The sequence below is a fragment of the Siniperca chuatsi genome, linkage group LG6 (genome assembly GCF_020085105.1).
Source record: "Siniperca chuatsi isolate FFG_IHB_CAS linkage group LG6, ASM2008510v1, whole genome shotgun sequence".
NCBI classification, from domain to species: Eukaryota; Metazoa; Chordata; class Actinopteri; order Centrarchiformes; family Sinipercidae; genus Siniperca; species Siniperca chuatsi.
The window spans coordinates 14843974-14866640 of NC_058047.1; the positions used below are offsets into that span (position 1 = coordinate 14843974).

At 37.7% G+C, this 22667-nt stretch overlaps 1 long non-coding RNA gene across 1 annotated transcript in view; it reads left to right on the forward strand.

Moving 5' to 3' along the window:
• The window catches only part of LOC122878389, a 33312-nt gene extending 25504 nt beyond the window's left edge, over positions 1-7808 (forward strand). Inside the window, exon 4 of the long non-coding RNA XR_006378470.1 lies at positions 7316-7808. This is a non-coding gene — a long non-coding RNA (uncharacterized LOC122878389). The remainder of the gene's footprint in view (positions 1-7315) is intronic.
• The last annotated feature ends 14859 nt before the right edge of the window (positions 7809-22667 follow it).

Genomic DNA, 22667 nt, shown 5'->3' on the forward strand with positions numbered 1-22667 from the left:
TGTTCTCACATATCATTTCACATGTTTGTGCATTGTAATAACCCTATGGCATTGAAAAGCAGGTGCAGTGATTAACAGGATGCTTTCTGACCAGATATCTTGCATTTTTATAGTTGGAGAAGTGCTCTAAGTACTCTGAATGTTTTTAGATTACTTTATTATTGAGAGTAAAATAATCTCTATTATTATCTCTATAAGTATCTGATTTTGTCTGAACCTGACTGAAAGTTGCTAACATTTATTTCATTAGGCATTTACAACACAGTGAGATATAGTATCTCATATTATCCATCTATCCATCATTCATTTTTTATGTAATTGCTTCTGGGTAAAGAATGAAAAAGACCAGAATTCAATTGCAGTTTGATTTTTAAGGTTTTCATCATTTGTGTTATCAAGAGGAGTCATTTTTGTATCAAGTTTGCAATGGCTATAATTTGATTGAATCCCTGCCACCAGCTCAACTATTATATTCCACAACACCTCTGTTCTTAGATACTTCTTCATTTCTGACATTCTAATTATCTTTGCATCAATCATTAAAATCTATTAACATTTCATGTGTTTTTTATGGATTATCTTATGCTGAAGTTCTAGTCTTAACACTGAAAGATTTTTTTCTGACAGAATAAAAATTTTATTGCTCATTATATTTGATTCTGTGCGTCACTATATCATGCAACATCCAAATGGACTCATATACATTTCCTCTTAATCGTGACTATAGCAGTATCTGGTGTTTTATGATATGCTGCTTTAATTAAAATTAAGGTGTTTTTCTTCTTTTATCCAACTTAGAGGATAGAAAGTAACATTGTAACACTGCATTTTATGAATATGAGCCATGCTGTGAATTAACAATTGTATTGCATTGTGTATTTCTCTTTGAGACGTGGGTCACCAGTATTTTTAAGTACTTTTTTATGGTCTGATTTAGCATATACGCAATATTAAATGTGAAGGCACTGCCCAATAGAGCCAGTATGATACACTGAATACCTCATTGTTTAGTTAATTTCAGACAGGTATCTGTATTTCTGCACTTTTTCTGTTGCTACTTACATGACCAAATCCCAATCATGAATCAGTTCTAAGCAGTTTAAAACCTTTATACTTTGTAATAAATTAAGGCTGTTATAGGGCTAAGGTTATTTCATTTAATCTGCCATTTGTTTTCTTGTTAAATTGTTTGGTCTATAAAATGTCCATGGTGAAGTTTTCACATGTGTATTCAACCAGCAGTCCAAAACCCAAAGATATTCAATTCACAATGATATAAAAGAGAGAAAAGCAGAATATCCTCACATTTGAGAAGCTGAAACCGGAGAATGTTTCAATCAATTATCAGTTTGTTTTCTATTGATCAACTAATCAATTAATTAACTAATCATTGCAGCTCAAGAGTAAATATATTTAACCAGTGCAGTCCCTTTGTTGATAAGTATATGCATTTGTGACACCATGTGCATTCACCATTCCATAATTTAATACTTACAGATTGACTAGTTTTATTTCACTTCCATTCACTCCAGGGTTTACCAGACACATTGATGCTATTGTATGACAAAGTAATTTTTCTCCTTATTCCTTCTGAAGCTGTCACTCTTTGGGTTACTTTCCAGAGAAACCCCATGGTAAGATTCATTACAGCCAGGAAGCGGATCAGTGCTGAATAACTAGCTCATGGTGGCTTTTAAAGGCCTCCAACCTCCGCAACAACAGGAACCTGAAACTCTATACCCTATCCATTAAGTGCATAACTTAGAATGGACAACACCTCCACTGAATGAACTTGATAGGATTATATTTGTCAGCAGGGGATCAGTGTCAGAGGTTAGACTTGGGTCTAATTTCCAGTATCGCATAGATTTGGAGAGATTTTTCTTGAAAAACTTACACAAAGTCAGAGATTAGAGGTAAATTAGCCAACTGTGTGCTATTGTGGCTCCTCTAAAGGGGAGGTTACAATTTGAAAAATGTGAACTGCAAATCATGTAATGTTATACCAAAAGATCTGTTGTTGGTAAGTCTAGTATGGTTTGATTGGAGCTCACCTGCTGCTTTTTCGACATGATACCATTGGTGGAATGTACACTTACTCAAGTACTGCACATACGTACAATATTGAGGGTACTCAAGTGTTTCCCTTTTGTGCTACATTATACTTCCACTCCACAACATTTAAGAGGGAAATATTGTACTTTGTACTTAACCACATTTATTTGAGAGCTATAGTTACTTAGCACATTGAGATTACACTTATAAAACATGATCACCTTGTAAAATATGATACGTTATTATTGATTAAGCTACCAAACACTTTGATAAGACAACATTAAAATGCAGGTTATAAAAAACAATAATATATATATATATATAACGCTGGCAGGGGCCATTCTTCATAATGAGTACTTTTGATAAATTTTCTGTTAATACTTACGCACTTTTATTTAAGTAATATTTTGAATGCAGGACTTTTACTTGTAGTTTTTACTGTGGTATTGCTACTTTAACTTAATGTATCAGAATATTTCTTCCACCACTTCATGATACCGCAGTTTCATTTAGAGGAGATAATACATTCACATGCTATGATTTAGGTTGACAAGATTTTATTTTTCTTGAAAATGGTTCTTTGATTAAATGTGAGCTAATTAGGCGTCCTATTGTTTTTGTACTAATTATTCTTTCTTCTTTCTTATATTTCTCCGCTAATAGTATTCGTGCAGCAAAAACCGTAAGACCAAAAGTCACCAAAATTTGGCAGGTGGGTTGCACATTCCACCCACTACTGTGGCACATAAAATGACACTCATTGACCTCAAGGTGGCGCTGTAACAATCAAGTTTACATTTCGCAATTATCTCAAACGGAGAGTCACGAGTCAAAATTCTTTCATCATGTTAATCTCTCAGGTCAAGTGTTTCTGAAAGTAAATTTATATACCTAATATATAACAGAGCATCAGCACATTGTGATGACCACGCTGAATTACTTTAAAGAAAATCAAGAGTTTTACTTCTTGTCAATTAAATAAGAAACAAATGCTCGCAATCTGCTAGGACCCTGATCGTTGCCGCTTGCGGCTTTATTTTAGAATTTTAGCATTTCCATGGTGTTTTATTTCTGCAACACATAACTTTTAATTATCAAAATAATTTTACTGTAGAAAAACAACCATTTTATAATTGGGACAGCCAGCATTTACTTCGGGATGGTTCAAGTTGTATTTTGGAACGGTTTGGGTCGGTGGGGAAACAAGTTAAGTTAGAAACCTGGTCCTTCAGCTGAAAAAGAGCAGATTACTAACTGTTTCTTTTCACAGATACAAATACATTCAAACAGTTCTGAAATTAATTTAAACTAAAAAAAAAGAATGAGAATGAAAGAAGGTCCTTGGGAAAATAATACACTGTTTTTATACTCATGTAATGAAAAAAAACAGCTCTGTGCCAGTCAAAGAGATTGATTTCCATGTTCACAGGGGGGTCAGCTTTCATATCCAAGATGCTGAGATGCGATTTTAATTATGACTGCTTCAGTGCCACCCTACTGAGATGATGTTTTTGGTTGCTGTCTCAGACATTTGAAATTGCTTAAACAACAAAATGAACAGACAGACAGACAGACAGACAGACAGACATTCAAGAGAGTAGAGTAAAACCAATTTCTTAATTAGTTACCTTTCAATTGTAACTTCTGGTAATAAGTGCTTGCATAGTATCCAGAGTTTACAAAAGTTCTTATGTCACTGTAGAGCAATTGTAGTGTTTATGGGAATAATGAAAGGGCAGTGGTATTCTTAGTTTCCTCCTTTGTTTTGCAACAGAGACCTCTCTCAATGCTACTATGAAGACATCCAATTAAAATCAGAAAATATGGCCTTTGAGCTGGAGGTTACTGCTCCCAATGGTGTTCTACAAACAATGATTTCATGGACAAATGTCTGTCGATGGAAATAAATATACTTCTCAGTGTTAGGCAAATTCAGTGGCTTTGTGTGTGTGTGACTCCAAATAATGGTATGCCTGATTGCAACAATTGTATTTTCCTCTGTAGTGTGGATGCAGTTTGTTATGGTAGCAACATAATACTTCGATGAAGCGCCAGTTCACAGTTGCAGGTGGGAATATGTCAGTGTTGTGGTGCAATAGAGATTAATTGATAAAGCATTTTATACTGGAGAGTAGTGAAACTGTTCAATGGCCTATGAGGATAAATGTAAAAATCCACAACTACCCGAGTGTATTGCAATGCGGTCTATGATGAACTTTCTTCTTGTATGTGTGTATAATTAATCACCTCAAATTAAATTCATGGTGATGAAGTCATTCTGAGATTGATCATTTTCTAAAAGTGAGGTCACTGTGGTCACTGTAAATCAGAGGAGATGTCACAAACATCTCAGTCATAATGGTTATGGTTAAATATAACGGGTGTTTGTTCCAACAGTAAACTGACCGACATTTGGTCTGCGAATGCTTTACACCTTGTATGAATTAGTTCAGCTTTGCCTTCATGCCTGTAATTACTGCCCCCATCTGAATGGGTTTAGCAGGCTAGTGTGAAGGAGTCCCAGTGGGGCCCAGCGTGGGTCCTTTCAGCCTTGTATATTCCAGCCGTGCCATTTCAAAAAAATGTATTACCGCCTCGCAGCTCTGGTAAATGTCATGCCATTCTCTCCTGTGTGGGAGGAATTGCAGCCATGGCGGTGGTCAAAGAACCCCAGCCCTCAAACCAACAGGAGGCTGGGCATTTTGAGAAATGGGAATAGATGAGCAAACAATACATCTTGTTAATTTTTTTTCCTTTACTTTTTTGAAAATTGAAGAGAGAGAAATTACAATAAAGTGGAATAGATGTAAATGAATGTGCTCAATTTGTGCACAGCAGAAAGGCAGGATAATACTCATACAATGTGAAATTTTCATGTGGCCATTTTTACTGTACTGTACATCAACCCTGTCTCCTAGAAATGACATGACATATTACTAATTTGTTTGGACGTTTTTACTGCCTGGATTATGTTCACTGACAACATTTTTTGCAAGTGCTATGTTACTGTACCGCAGTGAAGTTGTATGGAGATAGTTGGTGTACAGGACTCTGATACCAGAGTTCATATCCAGAGTCCTGCATGCAGTTATTTTAGGTGTAGGCTGCTAACACTGGGTAAGGTTAGGGATAGATTGTGGTTTTCCAATGATGCAGAAAAAACTCTTATGTTTTTGGGCTTTTTATGTCTTTACTGGATAGTGAAGCTGAAGACAGACAGGAAAGAGGGAGAGAGAAAGGGGATGACATGCAGCAAAGGGCCGCGGGCTGGAATCGAACCTGGGCCTCTGCGGTAAGGACTCAGCCTTAGTACATGGTGCGCATGCTTTACCAGTAGAGCATTTCCAACACCTGCTTTTTGGAAAAAGACCAGATCCAGAAGATACTTGAAGATACAAAACAGTTTCAGATTATTCTTGTCAGGAAAGGTTCCCTGAGATACTATTAGTGCAAGGAGAAGATAATCGGCATCCACAAAGCCTTTTATCTCGTAAAAGTTAAACATTCAAAATACATTAGCAGAACGTAAACCCCACATTTGTTTGTGTAGTTTATCTTTCAGTCGCATACTAATACTCTCCCGTCAGACTCTTGAAAGCGGTCAGAATAATTTTCTCCGTTAGCATCTCCATTAGTCTTTTTTTCCTTTTGAGCTCCTCATCATCTGTAACACGGGCATTCTTGGCAGCTTGACAGATGATTCGGTCCCTTTTCTGTGTCTGCAGTAAAGATGTCAGAAAACGATTTCTGCTTTTTTTTCACTAGTCAGGAATTTATTTCCCCCAAAACACGGTGCATGAGTAAGAAACTCCTGTAGGTTACACTTGGCTAACTAAACACGTGGTTAGCTAACTAAACACTAACTCTAATAGCCACACTATAAACAGACTTAAAAAGCTAGTCTAGCAATATTAAAGGTCCAGTGTATAGGATTTAGTGGCTAGCGTTGAAATTGCAGTTTGCAACCATTTGAATACCGCTCAGATCATCTTCCTGTTAGAAGCGTGTAGGAGAAACTACGGTGGCCGCAAAACTTGCGAAAAACGCTGAAGACCCTATCTTGAGCCAGTTTGTCCATTCTGGGCTGAAGCTAGAAACATGGCAGTGCAACATGGCGACCTCCGTGGAAGGGGACCCACTCCCTCTATAGATAAAAATGGCTCATTCTAAGATAATGAAAACACAACAATTCTTATTTTCAGGTGATTATACACTAATGAAAACAAACTTGTAAATATTATATTCCATTCCTGCCAATAGCTCCTCCTAAATGTTATACACTGGACCTTTAAAGTCTACAAACAACCCATAATGCAACACTCTCTGTAGGAGTTGGTGTTACACTGGTATTCACCCCATTCAAAAAAAATATTAATATTGTGAATATGTAAATACATTGTCCTCAAATATAATACAACCCTCTCTTTTTGTCTTTTATTCAGGCCAGCATGGTATTTGCTGCAAACATATTCTCATATATTTCAGGAGAAAGGGTTCAGGTACATTATACCAGTCAACTATTCATTCTAAACTGAATGACTTCACTGTGACTTCCCTGTGTCTTGTTGCATACTGTGGTTGCTGATGAGTTGATGTTGACTTTCAGAGATAATATATCTATCTCATCTCATTTGACTGTCACTGAACATTGCGTTATGAAGTTGAGTTTTGCTCATTATTAAAGGTGCACCAGCCAAGAGGTATTTAGAGTGGCTTAGCTCTGTGGATGATGTATGTGTTTATGTCATGCCACACTGAGCCTGAGGAATGACTTGGAACCAGAATGAATGAGCTGTTGTGGTGTATTTAAAGACAAAAACCTCCACCAGATTGCCGGAGGTAATTGCAGCTTTTTGACTGCTTCATAATCTCGAAGCACATAAAATCGACATGTTGCAAAACTCGATGGCATAAAGCAATACACAGATAGTTTTTTTTGTCATCCTTGTAAGATTTCAATATTGGTCAAACATCATTAAAAATAAAGCCCAAAGTTTATTTAAAATGTATAGTTATAGTGTGTTACAGTTAGATCAAATGAATCATCTGTATGCCGAGGCAATTAGGCGAGCAAGAAGGTCTCCCATTTGCCAGAGGATTCAAAGTGTGTATTTTAACTCAAAAGTGAGCATTCATCATATCGCAGCTTGGTTTCCTGATCAGCTTAAAGTGTCCCTTAGGTGATTCTTCTTTAAAGACATTAATCATGAATGCTTATTATACATGACTTGCTGATACCAGGTTTCTTCATTTATCTCAGAAAGGAAGACTCCCTTTGTGCGCGGTCAAATGCTTACACCTGATCCCTCTGAACCCCAGCAACACCCCCATCCCGCTCCTCATCCCCCAAATGAGGAGAAACAACTGTGGAATATACTGTAGGTGTGGTGGAAAAATGTTGTTCTTGTGTCATTGTTATGGTAAAACATGAAACTCAATACATTATACAACGTGTTAACAAAACAGAAAACGTAACATTTAAATAACAGCGCTGAGAAAAAAACAAAAAAAAAACACATCATTTTTATATTTTGAAAGAATTTAACATTTACTATAAGCTCAATAATTACTGCAATGTCTTTATATATTAAGAATATACAAATAGTTGGTCTTTTATTAATATTATTGGATATCATTACCAAGTCATAGTAGAACAGCACCATCAACGTTTTACCTGCTACCACTGCACAGAAAGAAACATTTTCTTTTCACTGTGATTACACACGATCACAGGTGGCCTTGTTGGAGGAGAGACTACAGCAACATTTTATGCAACTTTTCTATTGCTGTTTGTGTAACTACCACATTCTACCTATTTTTATTACAAGTAAATCGCTGCCTGAAATGAAAAAAACACATCTCTGGTGATTTTTATAGGAAATATCAACACCTGACTATGAGTGTTTACAATAGTAAATGTCAACCCTTTCTTAGTATCAAGTTAATATTGTGTAATGTAATTCAGGTGTAAAATACATGTAAAGGGATAGTTCAGCTTACTGTGGAAGTTACCATATTTGCAAATTGACCAAGGTACATATGTTGAACAATGACATTAATCTATTTGAATGCAATTCTGTTTCAATGGGAGCAACTTGCAGCTCCTTTCAAAAGAAAGAAAATACATTTTCCAGTCATGACGGATATAACAGTTTGTATTTGTTAGCACAGCATTACAATTTCTAACATCTATCATGTACTTAAAAAACCTAATAATAACAACACTGTAGATTAACACAACTTTTATTCCAAAAAGTGTTAATCTGTCCTGGCTATACTGTGGGCACATGTAGAGGTGGATCACCTGCATTATTACAGTATATAATCTCATTGCTTTATGTTTAGTTAGACCTCTAGTTTGATCCGTCAAACATCCAGAATTTGAGCTACGCTCGTCATTTTAGCATTAAGTCAAAACTGCATGCTGACACATAAAAAACATGCATCTGTGAATTTGTTTTACTTTGGATAAGAAAAAAGGAAAAATAGAGAAATTCCCTAAGGAAAACTATCCCTTCACAAAAAGATGCCATGAAGTACTACTTAATGACCGGGAAGGAAACATGATGTTTCTGATAAACATTCAAATTAGTAGACCTTTCTTCTTTAAATTACAAACTAAATAATCTTGTAGCAGCAATTAAGTATAAAGAGGATTCAAAATTTAATACAATAACCCTGTAACAGATACTACCTTTTGTGAGGCATATAATGTTTAATTTTTGATGAGACAGAGAAGTGTAAGAGATTGTTTTTCAACCTTTGTACCTACTGAAGGTGGACAGAATGACAGAAACTCAGCGCAATGTAATACAATCTAATAACACCCGAATGTGAGTCCTTAAGAACTGCCATAGAGTTAAATCAGTGGCTCTCTGACACAGCAAACTGTACTATTTACTGCAGGGCTATTTTACTTGATTGCATTATTTCATAAGGTGTTCCTTTTTCTCACCTCTGTAATTCCATTATCTTGTGTGATTAATGGGATATTAAAAGTTATTTTATTGCCATCTTATGGCCTTTGAAATGACACTGGTGAAAAGACACTGCTGAAGATCCCAGTCACTCTTTTGCTAGCTTGAATTGACTACACCTCCAAGCCTTAAGACATAGAGCTACCAGGCAAAGAGTGTGACTGTTTCAGAGGCTTGTACACAGGGAGGGTGAAACAAAGGTTATGGAAGCTCTTCAATATTTTACAGGGGAACCCCTCCCTTGCCATAATTAGACAGATTACCTGTTAGCCATGCTTCTGTGTGCAGAAATGTTTTTAAATTGCTCTATCCTCCAGGCAAATGGAAGGGAAAGTCAAAAAGAATTACACGCTGTCCGGGCAACAGTCAATGTGCTATGAATGGCCACAGCCAAAGCAAAAAAAACAAAAAAACAAGACAGAGTAACTTTCTCATGTCAAGTAGTGATAAATTTTTTACTGGTTTGGAGTACAAAAGGTTTGGTTAAAAATTTAAAGGCCTTGTGGCGGACAGTGCCAGTCTCATGTCAAGACAGTTCAATCACTCCTATGCAGGCTGTTTGTGTGCTGTAGCTCCACATGGGCTTCACAAATAGTGTTTATCATCTACATCTACAATACAGAGCCATGCAATGTAATACAATACAATAACAAATGCTGTTGTGTCCATGTGTAAAGTTACATCAGTACCATCAGCTGTCAACTTTCTGTCATAACTGAAACATAACCTACCAAAACAATAAACAGTTGCAAAGTACAAAAGCAGTTCTCTTCAGTTAGGCTGTATATAATATGCTACTTTTGCACAGATTAAGATTTGATTTACTGATATGATTTACAAAATATAGATTTTACATTACTGCTGATCATTTTCAATAACATACTGTAAGGTTTTAGACTTCCTACCTCAATGTCTAAGTTACAGTATGTTGTTGTTGCATGGTAATGCAGTTTCTAGCAGTTTTGAAAACGGTCTTGTGGGTGCATTCAAGAACACTTCAATGTCACAGAAATGAGAGTTGTAAAATTACGTCTCTGAGATTCAAGAACTACATTTACAAACACTGAATGCACAGTCCATCTATTAGACTTAATCACTGTAAGGGATCTACTGGCACCCTCCTTGCGTTTGTGAATGCTCTCTCTTTTGATCATCCATTAAAAATTCAAAAAGCTTGTGACTGAGATGAAATGATGTACGTACATGTATGTTTATGGCAAGAAGGTAAGAGAGAGGAGACTTCACTTTCAAAGCGCATTGAAAACACTGGAATTAGATTGGTATTGTTTAGTTGTTGTTTTTTATTTAGTCAGATATATTAGTTTCCGGTTTTGTGACCAGTATGAATGTGTACTTGACAGCTATCATTTTTAAAGTGAACCTTTTTTTAAAACTAAACTGAGGATTTCACTGGTTTGTCTGACTCTTATAATCAAATTGATTTATTTGGCCGGTATGGAATGGAATCATTATGAGGTTTATGTTCCATAAATGCCATTTAATTTGCTATGTTGTATGAAGTGAAAAGTATTTCTCTCATACAGTGCTGGAGTAATTAATCGCTTCCTACTTTTCCAATATAATCACTTATGCTATATTTAAACCAAGTACAGTCTGTATGATGTTTCCCCTGTGGACAGAAGGACCATCTGTGTTGTCATTTTTTTTTTTTACTGATGACACCAGTGCTTCACTTGCACAATGTTTCTAAACTTGGCCCAGGCTGGATGCAATTGCCTATTGTCTGTTTTCTTTTCACAGGAAAAGTGCAAATTGGGAAACAATTTATTTGCTAACAGTACAACAAACATGAGGAATAGCTTAAAAACACCAATGCTAATTTCCTGAGGTGGCTGGGTCAGAGTTCAGACCTCTTTCCTATTACAAAATTTAGGCAGGATTCAAAAAAATGTTTGTTTTCTTACAGGTCCAGATATGCAAAGCTGATACAGACCTCTTCACATACTCATACCCAGAATCACTGCCAACGGTGCCTCTAAATATTATTATTTTTATTACTACTAAATATTGACTTGAAAGAGCTGAATACTTGCAATTGGTTATTTAGCATTGTACATTTTTTACTTATGTTAGATATTTTTCCACACTTTCAAGGGAACTTCTATGTGTAATCATGTGTACACATGCCCTTCACATTAAATAACTGAGTTTTAATCTATAATGCTGCTGGCTTGCTGCAGTGAGGGTAAATTAACTCTTGCCAATTAGACTTAGTATAGATAAGGCTCAGATATTTAAATCACCAAACAGTGATTTCTGTCATCTTGTATTCATCATGCACTGACACCAGACCCCTGCCTTGGGTGCTTTGATTGAATTTTATGGAGGTCAATTGTAAATGGCAGGAGGGGTTTTAAAAATAAAAGTACGAGTGAAATCCTGATGCAATATTTCATCTTGCAGAGGCCAGATAAAGCCTAATGAAAAACGAACGCATCACTGTATACGGTGCTGCTGGAATGGCAGCTGCACGCCTCCACACTTAGTCCATCAGTATGCAAAGCACTGGACAACAGGTTCCAGAATCACAAGTCTCATGGGACTCCACCACAGAAGGGTTGAGGACATGCAAGTACCTTTCTTACATTTAACTAAACCAGTCCTTTTCTCAGTGCACGGAGATAAGGGGAATTGCGTAAAGAGATGTCAGATCCAAAGAAAGGCAACGAGATATGCAATGTCACAGCCAGGCTGTCAGGAGACTCTGTCTTTTTAATCAAAGGCCCCCAACATAATGTCCACAAGCCTCTGCTTGTTCATTTGCAGTGGTCTGTGCAGAGAGTTGCAAAACTGCTAGCATGCTGAAAACTCTCGCGCTCTCCCTGCTGCGATTCTCTGTAGATCATCTTTGATTGACCCAATTAGGCAGAGTCCACCGGGTGATGCTTGCTGCTTATTAGTGTTTCACATTGGCTTAATCATTGGATGCAGTACGTGAACGAGGTGCAGAGCAACCTGGCTGACGCAGGACTCCTTTCAAGTGCAAATTAAACCAATGGATGGTAACCTGTGGTAACTTCAACAGCTGCTAAGACTACTTATCAAAACCAATACAATTTAGTAGGTCACTGGTAAGGAGAACTATTTAAGAAACCTTAAATAACATAAATTACAATATAGCTATTGCTTGACATTCGTTATATAAATTCTCAAACAAGCAAGCAGGCAAGCCAATCTAATTTTCTCCCCAGTGACAGTTTTAAGTGTGTGTCAGCTAACATTTTTGCGCATTATTTTATAATTCGCAGCATTTGTGACGTTCTTTCAAGACATAATGAAGCAATATTTTATGAGATGAGCTGTAGGGAAGTGGGTTGTGAAAGAAGTGAGCAGCAGAGCATTGTGCTACAGATGCAGGTGAACTCCCTTGTGTGACGGATGGAGGGAAAAAGGTAATTTGTGAAGAGACCTACCTGCCAAGATGATGAAGAGTTCTCCTTTGTTGATTTTCCCAAAAGTGTCTCCCAGTCAGGAGTCATAAGAGAGCAGAGCTTACAGTGACACCTTGACTGGCAGTCAGGGAGAGGTAGTCCATTGTTGAAGCTTTTTGTGTGTTTAAAAGAAAGAATATCATTATGTTTTGATAGGAATTCTCTGTCATTTGCAGAGGTAATTCCTCTTCTCTGTATGAAATTGTTGCTTTCGGGCTTACTGTATGACAGTATTTGTAAATAGATTAAACTTTCCTTAAGGAATGCAATAGGCATTCAGTAACCTAGACAATAGTTCCTTATTTGGAAAAGAAGATGCAAGGTGTTCATGCTGCTTGTTGTTTGAAACGTGAAGAGTGATTGATGTCTTTAACCCAGAGGTTGCAAATATTGTGATGATCATTATATAAACAGTCATTATCATAACCTCTGGAGAATAAAGTTGTGTTTTTGAAAGTTAAATGCTATTATTTTGATTTCAATGTCCAAGGACAAACGTGCATATCCAACTGTGCATGCATAGAATTACAAGAATTATTTCAGCATTTTTATTGCAATACATTTTAAAATTCTATTTTGACCATTTTAACTTTTCATTGTTGTTTCAGTTGGTATCCGCTATTTTGTTTGAGTGTGACTCATAGATAGTTTGGGGCTTTGTCTAAAATACATTTGGATTTTAGATTTTAGCCCCTGCATGTTTGTTTTATTGAATTCAAGGTGTTTACTGAGCTGAGGCATCATTGTCATCGCTCCATTTTTTTTTTTGTTATGTGTTTAACACAACACAGAGGAAAAGAGCAAAGAGACCGTTGATGGTTTTTGTTTCAAACATATCTGTTATGGTGTACCATAGTACTGCTAGTTTTTTAAATCAACCTTTTTTGAAACTCTTGTATATCTATTCAAGCTCCTGTATGTTGCATATGTTCAACGCCGACCTATTTGCTGTTTGTTTCAGAATTTAATCACACTCACACTTAATGAGGTGAATACTTGGAACTAAAATGACAAGATTTCAGTGGCACCAGTGTTGCATATGGCAATAGGTGTTTGTGTACTTAAATATTTCATACAGAGAGAGATGTAGACAGGTGCTGTTTTAACAAACAGCATGCGCCTAAGCACGTCTCTTAAGTGAGGTGCAGTCAGGAACACATCAGGATCCCCATCTGTCATAAAAAGAGATTCCTCACAGATTAAATTAACATCTTGTTGTGAGTGAAGTGATGGTCAGGCATGGTCAGGAATTTCTGATCAGGATGCTATTCACTCCTTGATAAGGTGTCCCATTCAACTACAAGAGCTGTCTGACGCAACAAGAACTGTATTTATACTCTTATGAATGTATTCTCTTAGAAATATATCTTCTTGACATATACGAAATAGAGTAGCAATTGTGGGTTTATGAGCACAACAGTACAAGAAGCTGTGTTGCAATAGATCTGAATTCCTTTCTCACCAATGGCAACTTAGTTTTGTTTCAAACATTTAGCATTGCACAAAGAAGTGCAATATTTTTTGTTTTACTGTAGGTTTCTAGCACCATAAGAAATTAGAATCTATCAAACAAACCAACAATTAAATATTAGGAGTAGGTAAGATTAACATTCCATTCCATTAACACCTTTTTGTTTTATTTTTTATTTTCTGTTGATTAGGTTTAGTTTTTGTTTTACTGCTCTGTTTTCATTGTGAGCTCAGCATGATGAGTGGTAGGCCATGGCTAACTCTCCAGTTCTTCTTATGTTTTTTGCAGACAAATTTGTGTCATTGCTAATGGAAGCTAAAATGCATTGGTTCTGCTGCATCAGTGGATATATACAAACAATTTGACACTAGATTTAGAATTGAAATGTACAAGCTTTCATAGTTTAAATGACTAAACTGTCATGTAGAAACAGTCATTTATTTATATGACAGATCTGTGTATTATTTGCAATATTTCAGGGTTATTCATTGTTAACTTGAAATATCACCAGTGCTAAAAAAACAACAACAACAACACTTGCTCTATTTGGTACACATAATGCCGTCTGTCAGTGGAGTGACGCCCTCTCACAGTTGTCACAAGTGCTCTGTCTCGTGTCTCCCCTCGGACTGCATTAGTGTCAGCATGCGCTCTGCTCTCCTCATTGTGTGTAATCATTGCTTTGTCTCTGGTGCCCTGACACACACCTCACTGCATGCAACTTCCGCAGTCCCACCGGTCCCCCCACCACCAAATCTCTTGCCGTCCCCTGCGCCACTGAGCTGCACTCGCCTCACACCTAAAGGGATTGCTGTCATGTTGAAAAGGCCAGGCTTGCTATGCCTGACAACTTGCGTATTTGTACTCTGCGATGCAAATGTTTCCCCACTGATATTGTTTTGTCACTTAATGGTGACCCCCACTAGTGCGCCATTAAGAGCTTGGCATTCCACAGTCTCACAAAAACGAGGCATTTCTGTAAACTCGTCCCCATAGGACATTTTCAATACTTGTCCTTCTTGTTATCTATGTGCTATTGTATGCTGCACAAACCCATTTTCTGCTTTATTCGTCCCCCGCTGCATGATGTTGCTAGGAACCCATGGGGGGGTGACAAGAGACCTTCACCACTTTCTCACTGAAAACTTTATGCTTTTGTCTACGGTCTTATTTCTGTGTTAAGATGACACCTGGGAATAATCCCGGGGGTTTTACATAAATGGAATTCAAATTAACTGGATTAAATGCCATAATCATAACAGGCATAATAACTATTACAACTTTGGATATGTTTTGATCATGTCCTTCATTTCATTTTCACTTTTTTACACTCAGCTCTGAATAAAGGAACATATTTTGGACTGAAGCTGTAAATGGAATCAGATCTTAGATATTAGCAAAATGTCCTACAAAGGAAAAAAAAATCTCTACTAATTTAAAAAATCCATTTTAAATGGAAGTTGGACTGCTTGTTTATAACCCCAATTATTTCAAATTTGCAAACTTAATATAACTGATGTGACCCAAAAAAACTTTAGCAAAAACTCATATTGCATTTGAAACAATTTACGTTGAATATGAACAGTAATAAATCCTGTGTTCTACTTTCCAATGCAGTGTGCAACATATGAGCCATATGGTGCTATATTTTTTTGCTGCCACATAAGGGACTGGCCTGTCTCCATGGTGCACAAAGTTTACCCTGTTACCTGTCACCACCTCAGATTTGAGAGACTTGTCAGCAATCACTGCCACGAGTCACATGGTTATGAATAAATTCTAGTGGTAACGCTTTGAGCCTTTCACTTGTCTTGGCAAAGCTGTCACGAAACCCTTTCGAATTTTATTTTTGGAAACAACTATTGGCCAAGATTTTGAAAGCTTTCCTTGTAACATTTTTTACATCATTATTGTAATTTAGCTTGCTGTCTGTTGATAGCCAAAGCAAAGATATCATGGTATTGTGACGTTATCAATAAAAACACTCCAAGTGAGGGTTGGCTTGTCCTTTAATGTTAAGAACTAATAATTATGTTACAATGTATTTTCACAATGTAGGTATTTCAAATTGTTTTGCTCACCTTATTTGTGTGCTGATATCAAGTTGGGCGTACGAAGCATGGGTAAGCAAGGCTTTCTTGTCAACTTTTGAAACGTTCACTAAAGGTCAGAAAGATTAATTGAATGTATTCCATTTTTCCATACGAGTGCTCTACAACAGTGAGAGGCCTTGTCTCCATTTTATGCAAAAGTTGAGGATGCGTTGAGGGAAAAAAACAACACTGTCTGTTGAAACCTTGCTGCTTTCAAGGACATGCCATACATAACACATAAATACCTGGGGGGATATGTTTTTTTCCCCCTTAATAGTACATCTTTTACAGTATATAGAATGAAGTGCATCCTGTTTCCTCCCCATTTTAATTATTTCTGAAGACTATGATACTTGCATACTTATGTGGACACAGTTTCTAAATAGGTAGAGGGGAGCAGAGGAGCCATATGGCGTTGTCTGACATGAAGAAATTAGGCCACCAATGCTGTCTGTTCATTGTCATCAACCTGGCCACCTGCTTTGCTTCTGCAGCGGGTAAACTAGTGTAGACCCCCTCCCACTGCCATCTCCCCAGTCCAACTTGTTATATCTTTATAAAACAAGCTTTAACAGAAAACCAAACTATTCAGGGGCAAGTCAAATTTTGATACAAATTAGCTAGAAAGGCCAGTAGAGGTTGTCTGGCTTTACTCCAGCAAGCTCAGTAGATTCGTCTAATATTAAAAGCAAACAGATATGTTTGTTTGCGGCTTGAACGTGATGATACAGATGGTTAGATTGGCCCCTGCCATATCCTCTTAGGTTGTGTCCTTGACGTAGGGATTCTGGGTGGTAGTGCCAAAGCCCACACACTGAGTAGCCTTACTTTTAAAGCAGCGTCCAACAAGCATTTTTTTTTTTATCACCAAAGTCAGTGTAAACAGGGCATTTTTTTCTTTCTCTGAGACACATGCACACATTTCACCCTCCAAGACATTCTCCCTCTCAGGCCACCTTGCTGCTCTTTGATTGCAATGTAATCATTTACTTGAATTTACTGAGTTGTGATATGCCGGTGAGAAAACATATGGTGGGACTAAAGCTCAGACTATCAGTCAGCAGACGGTTACTTAGGTCGCATTACAAGCTGCTGGGTTCCACTCAGAATAGACACATTTAAAGCAGACCTCAATGCCGAGAGAACAACCTCTAGGGACAGACTACACACTCTTCCTGAGGCACTTAATTTTTTTCGGTGTCTGAATTAATTTTTCATCATTGTGCTCTCCTCGGCGAGGCTTCATGGTCTCACTGATCTACAGTGCAGCGAACTGTCATATCCATTTGGCAACAACTCACAGGCTACACCCAGCTGCTATGTTTGTGGCTTTGGTACGATGATACAGATAGTTATTTAGATTGTCCTCAGTCGTATCAGCTTAGTCTGTGTCCTTGACTTTTGGATGCTGGGAAAAAGTGCCAAAGCCCACACAACACCAGGCAGCTTTAGTTTTAAAACTCCTTCCAACTAATTCTTAACTCTTTGCTGCCAGTATTGTATGCAATTACATTTTACTGGTATCAAGTTTTGCTTTGAATGTTTACCAAAAATAAAATAAATAATAATAAAATAAAAATTTTCAGCACATTATCAGTACTATCTATGATTAAATTTACTAATATTCATTTCATCCACCTCATGTGAAATGTCTTGAATGCCTGAATTTACATAATTCTTACCTTCTTTGAATTGCAGAATATAACCAAGGCTTAGTACAGCACAGAGTTGTGTCTTGTGAAAAGAAGTGTAATGTATTATTTCTTTGATCTGCAACAAAGCTCTAAAGAGGCTTGTCAAAAACCTTCGGTCCAGACAGAAGATGGGTATTGGCACATGTTTCAGCCATTGGGTAGAAAGAGTTAAAAAGGTCTCCTCAGTTGATTTGGCCCCATCAACTGTCAACAAGTCTTCTAGGCCTTTGCTTGAACCTTGAATGTGCTGGATTCCAGCCTCATTCTGGTTTTGAAGGGTTTTTACTCACTGCGGCCCCACGGAGCCTGAGGAAGGATTAAAGATTGATGAGAGCTCTCAGAATCAGTTTATTGCTCCAGAGATCCTCGCATGTGTTATGAGTGGGAAGATTGTGTTGCTGTTTTGCCTCATAGAAGTTCATGAGGCTGGCACAGCACTTAAGCGTTTGACAATCAAGGTTGGATTGGGTTTTTTTGTTTGTTTTTTTTTTTTTTTTTTTTTGCACAGCAGATAGCCTTTGGATTGCCAGAGAGCTGTGAGTAGGCAACAGTACAGTATATTCTGATGTGAAATGTGATGAAATGCCTGTGCTATCAGGAAGAGAAGCTTTCATATTTCCACAGACTCATGCATTTTGCCTGACTTCAAAGTTGATAAGGGCTACACTCTCTCACTATTGTAGATAATACCTGGACCATCTTGAATCAATTCTCACTTTTACCCTTTTGCTGCACTACATCTCTCTGAAAAGAACATGAACTGTATCAGTTCAGTTTCAGTGTAGGAATATAATGCATTTCAATACAGCTGGATTCTGAGGTACTTGTGTTTAGACTCAGTGCTGTTTATGAACTCTAACAAGGACAGAAAACTAGTTTAACATTTAGTATGTTTACACCGGAAATATTGCAAAAGCGTTTGGGTTAGGTGCATTGTTGATAAAAGCAAAATGCAAAAGTCCACTGAAGCTTTCGCTCCACAGAAGAGACGAAAGATGTGACAGACTAAAACATCAGACCTGTGTGGAGCGATGAGGAAACTGTAACCTTCCTGAAATTAATACATGAACCAAAAATAATTGCCATAGTTCCATCACGTTTTCCACATTGTTTTCGTTCGTTTGAGGTTTGACTGCATTCTTTTGTCATCTCGTTTCACCTTATTTTTTTGCAAAGGTTTAACGGCACCCACCTGACAGGCGAATTAGTGCCACCAACTCCTAATATTCGCGTAAGAGTAGTGATTGGAAACATGCATTAATTCGTATTTCCTTTTTCCAATTTTCTGGAAATTCTGAAATTTGTGCTACATTTGGATGGAAACTTGACTAATGCATGCCGTGGAATTCTGTTTATAACAGATGAAGTACTCAGTGGTAAACTATTTTAGTTTGCCATTAGTGCAAATTAAATGGACATTCTTCTCAGACCACAGCCACATAAAGTATAGAAACCATTGAATGAAGTTTTTTTTTTTGCACATTTTGTTTTTCCACTGTGGAATTTTTTTTTCTAATTTAAAGGCCTGTTGTTTCTCACTTTGCCTACAATTAAAATGATTTCAGTATCTTAAGCATAAATGTTAATTCTCAAAAAAATCTCAGAACGTCCACTTGCTATCTTTTCCTGGAGCTTTTAACCACATCTCACAGCATTGATCAGCAGATGGAGTTAGCTCAGTTGTCATCATGTAATCGAATCTCATGTAATCTGCAGAAAAGATTGTGGCTGACCCCTCCCACCCCAGACACAAACTGTCACAGACACTCCCCTCCAGCAGTGCGGTCCATCAGGACCAAAACCTCATGCCACAAGTATAGTTTCTTCCCAGCCTGGACCCCCCCCCCCCACACACACACAGACACACACACTCACTACACATCAAGTAAACACACCTGACTCAATGCTTTCTCAAATGCATTTCCATCCTTCCACATATTGAATATTTACACAAAATATTGTCTATCAGTAACTTCAATTTAAATATGTCTGCAAAAACTCTTATCTGTCAAACCTTAATGGATACATTTGAGGCAGACCTGACGTTGTGATAGAAATCTCCATGGGGACAAATAACAGACTGTATTACAACACGTTAATTTTTTGGTGTTGAGTTTAATTTTTCATCCATGTGCTATAGACTCAGCATGGCTCCATGGTTTTACTGATGAACAGTGGAGCAAACTGTCATCTCCATTTGGCAACTACTCACAAGCTACACCCAGCAGCATCCTACGGCATGGGGTATAAGGGGGAAGGGGGGCCTGCTAACAACACAGGGCTTTATTACCTGAGAAATTAATGATCTGAGAGACTAAGATGTAATGGCTGAACCATCTGCAAGAAATCATCCTAGAGAGGACCTATCCCCTTTCCTATCCGTATCTTTCTGTTCAGGCTTAATGCTCCATGAACATAAATCAGTGAGCTAATTCATACTGTTAAGGTGAATACACCACAGTTAGCAAACACAACCTCATGATTGATTACCGGCAATTATAGTTAAGTAGGTTAAGTTAAGTTATGTTTTGAGATTTGTTAATGGTTTTTCCTTGTCATTTATCAATGTGATTACTGACTGAACTTAGAAATGTTTCTTCCAGAAATATATGGATAAATACATGCATGTTTTGTTGATTTTGTTTCTGTTTTTTCCCCACTTGTTGTCATAATACTTTGTGACCTTTTGAAAATATGCAGTATACTGTAGTATGAGTTGATGTCATTACTGGTGCAGGCCTGGTTTCTATGGAATGGTAGAGCTGGGCCATTGATGATTGGCTGACAGGGAGTTGGAAAGAGCCAATAGGATAACTATGCTTTGTGTGTGGAGCGCACGCACACCAATAGTGAGTGAAGAGGCACCCCCTGTTGCACAGTTGTAGAATTTACTCTCCTGGCTCCATATTGAGCCCTGCTGGAGCTGGCTAGTCCACAGTTTTTAGAGATTATAACCTACAGTAACAGACCACAGTGCCTCGAGGCCTCAACAGTATTCTACGTTAACAACAGATTTACTCCATAAACCTTGAGGATCCTGTAGCTGGATTTTGTTTCACTGCTACTGTATGATCATGATCTGTTGTTGTGAGCTCAGAGATGGGAGAAAGGACATGATAAAAATCAGGCATTTGTACCATGGCTGGAAAAAAAAAAAGCTTTGGCCTTTCTCAGTGAAATTTGATAGGATTATGCAGATGATCACACCATGGGAATTGAGCCTGACACCAAACTTTGTCTAACTCTATTAATTGCCAGAAGGGTCCGTTCAATATTTTTCTAATTTGAAGCCTAACTATTTAGTCCTTAGAAGGCCATTTTTGTCCAAGATTAAATAATACTTTATTAATTTGATAAATTCCTGATAAATGATTGCCTATTAACTATTCAAACAAGGTAATAGATCATTTGCTAACTTGTGAGGAGAGGAAATGAAATGGTTTGGTCAGATTTGACTTTCAGTGGCCATAAGTGTTTAATCTTTCTCACCAGCAGTATCTTGATTCTTTTCTCATTGGTTAGATTTCGGAATTTCACATGATAAAAATATCTCCAGCTCCTGCAGAGTTGGCAAAATCGCTTCCACACCCCACAGATTTCTCCCCAGCTGCTAATCATTTCCTCCAGACCATCCACACCTTTTTTTTAGTGAAACCATGTTGTAGCTGCTGTTTATCACATGTCTCCTGAACACATCCTCACCTAGACATCCATGTCCTTTTAATTGAGCTGTTAGCCAGACTACCATTCAGCCTTATATACTGTATACGTCCGCTCAGCTGACAGGGTGCAGAACCAGGAGGTTCCTCATATGAAAAGCTCTGACCTTTCTTTTGTGGTGCAATCAAATGGGGCTGCCTTGGTCCTTGGCTCTGAATAATTAATTCCTCCCCTCAGTAGGAGTGTTTGCTAAACAGTGGGGTCCTCTGCAGTTCACTTTTTCTGCACCACTGCCACTGCACCCTAGGGGAGAGACGAGTGTACGCTTTAGTCAGACTTAAGATGTGCCTTTCAGAGAAAAGAGAGACAGTCAGGAGATATTGGAAAGCCTTTCTTTTCTTTTTTCTCTGCGGAGAAAAGAGAACTGCATATAAAGGAAGGTAGTGAGCAAACTTTCCACAATTCTTTGCTCCTCTTTATGCTATTTACAACAGAGGGGTTATTTGTTGTGAAAATTAGTTCAAAATGGGACTCATCACACTTGCTTTTTTCAAAGATTAAGCTCCTTATCATAGCAGTGTGTGTGTGTGCTGATACAGTAAATTTCTGTGTAATGTCAACTTAGTCGCTAACACATCCATGACAAGAGGTTAATTTTACTTTAGAGTCCTAATGTAATGGTCAGCTCTGGAGTGGATTGGTTTGCAGGACAGTGCTACCCTAAACCATTTGTTACTTTTGCCATCGTGCAAACCAATCCCCTGTGAGGGGGGCCCAATGTAACGCCCCCTACTGCATTTGCCTCGTAACAGTGTCGTCTCCACCCACAGTATACACTCTTTCATCATCCATAGCAGAATAAAATATTGTAGGGAGATGCTCCTGAACCGTCCTCCACTGGCAGTGTGTGTGACAGCTACTTTGATCTCAATGTGAGAGGCTGAAGCTCCAGGAGAAATTATCAATGAGATGGGGAAAGAGAGAGAGACAGGAAAAGAGAGGTGGGAGCAGTGCATGGTGGTGTGGTGTGCTATGTGTGTGTGTGTTGGGGGTGTTAAAAGTGTCCCATCCAATTAGAAAGTGGTATTTATTATTTAGTACCCATGGCTTATGAGCCTGGGAAAAAAAAGTGTCACAACATTTATATAAAAGTTATTATTTGCTATTCAGTGCTCTTAAATTATAAACATACAATATAAGTTGCTTTTGTGGCAACTTAGTTCCAAATGATCATATTCCCTGAACCCTGCAAACAAGCATCTAGC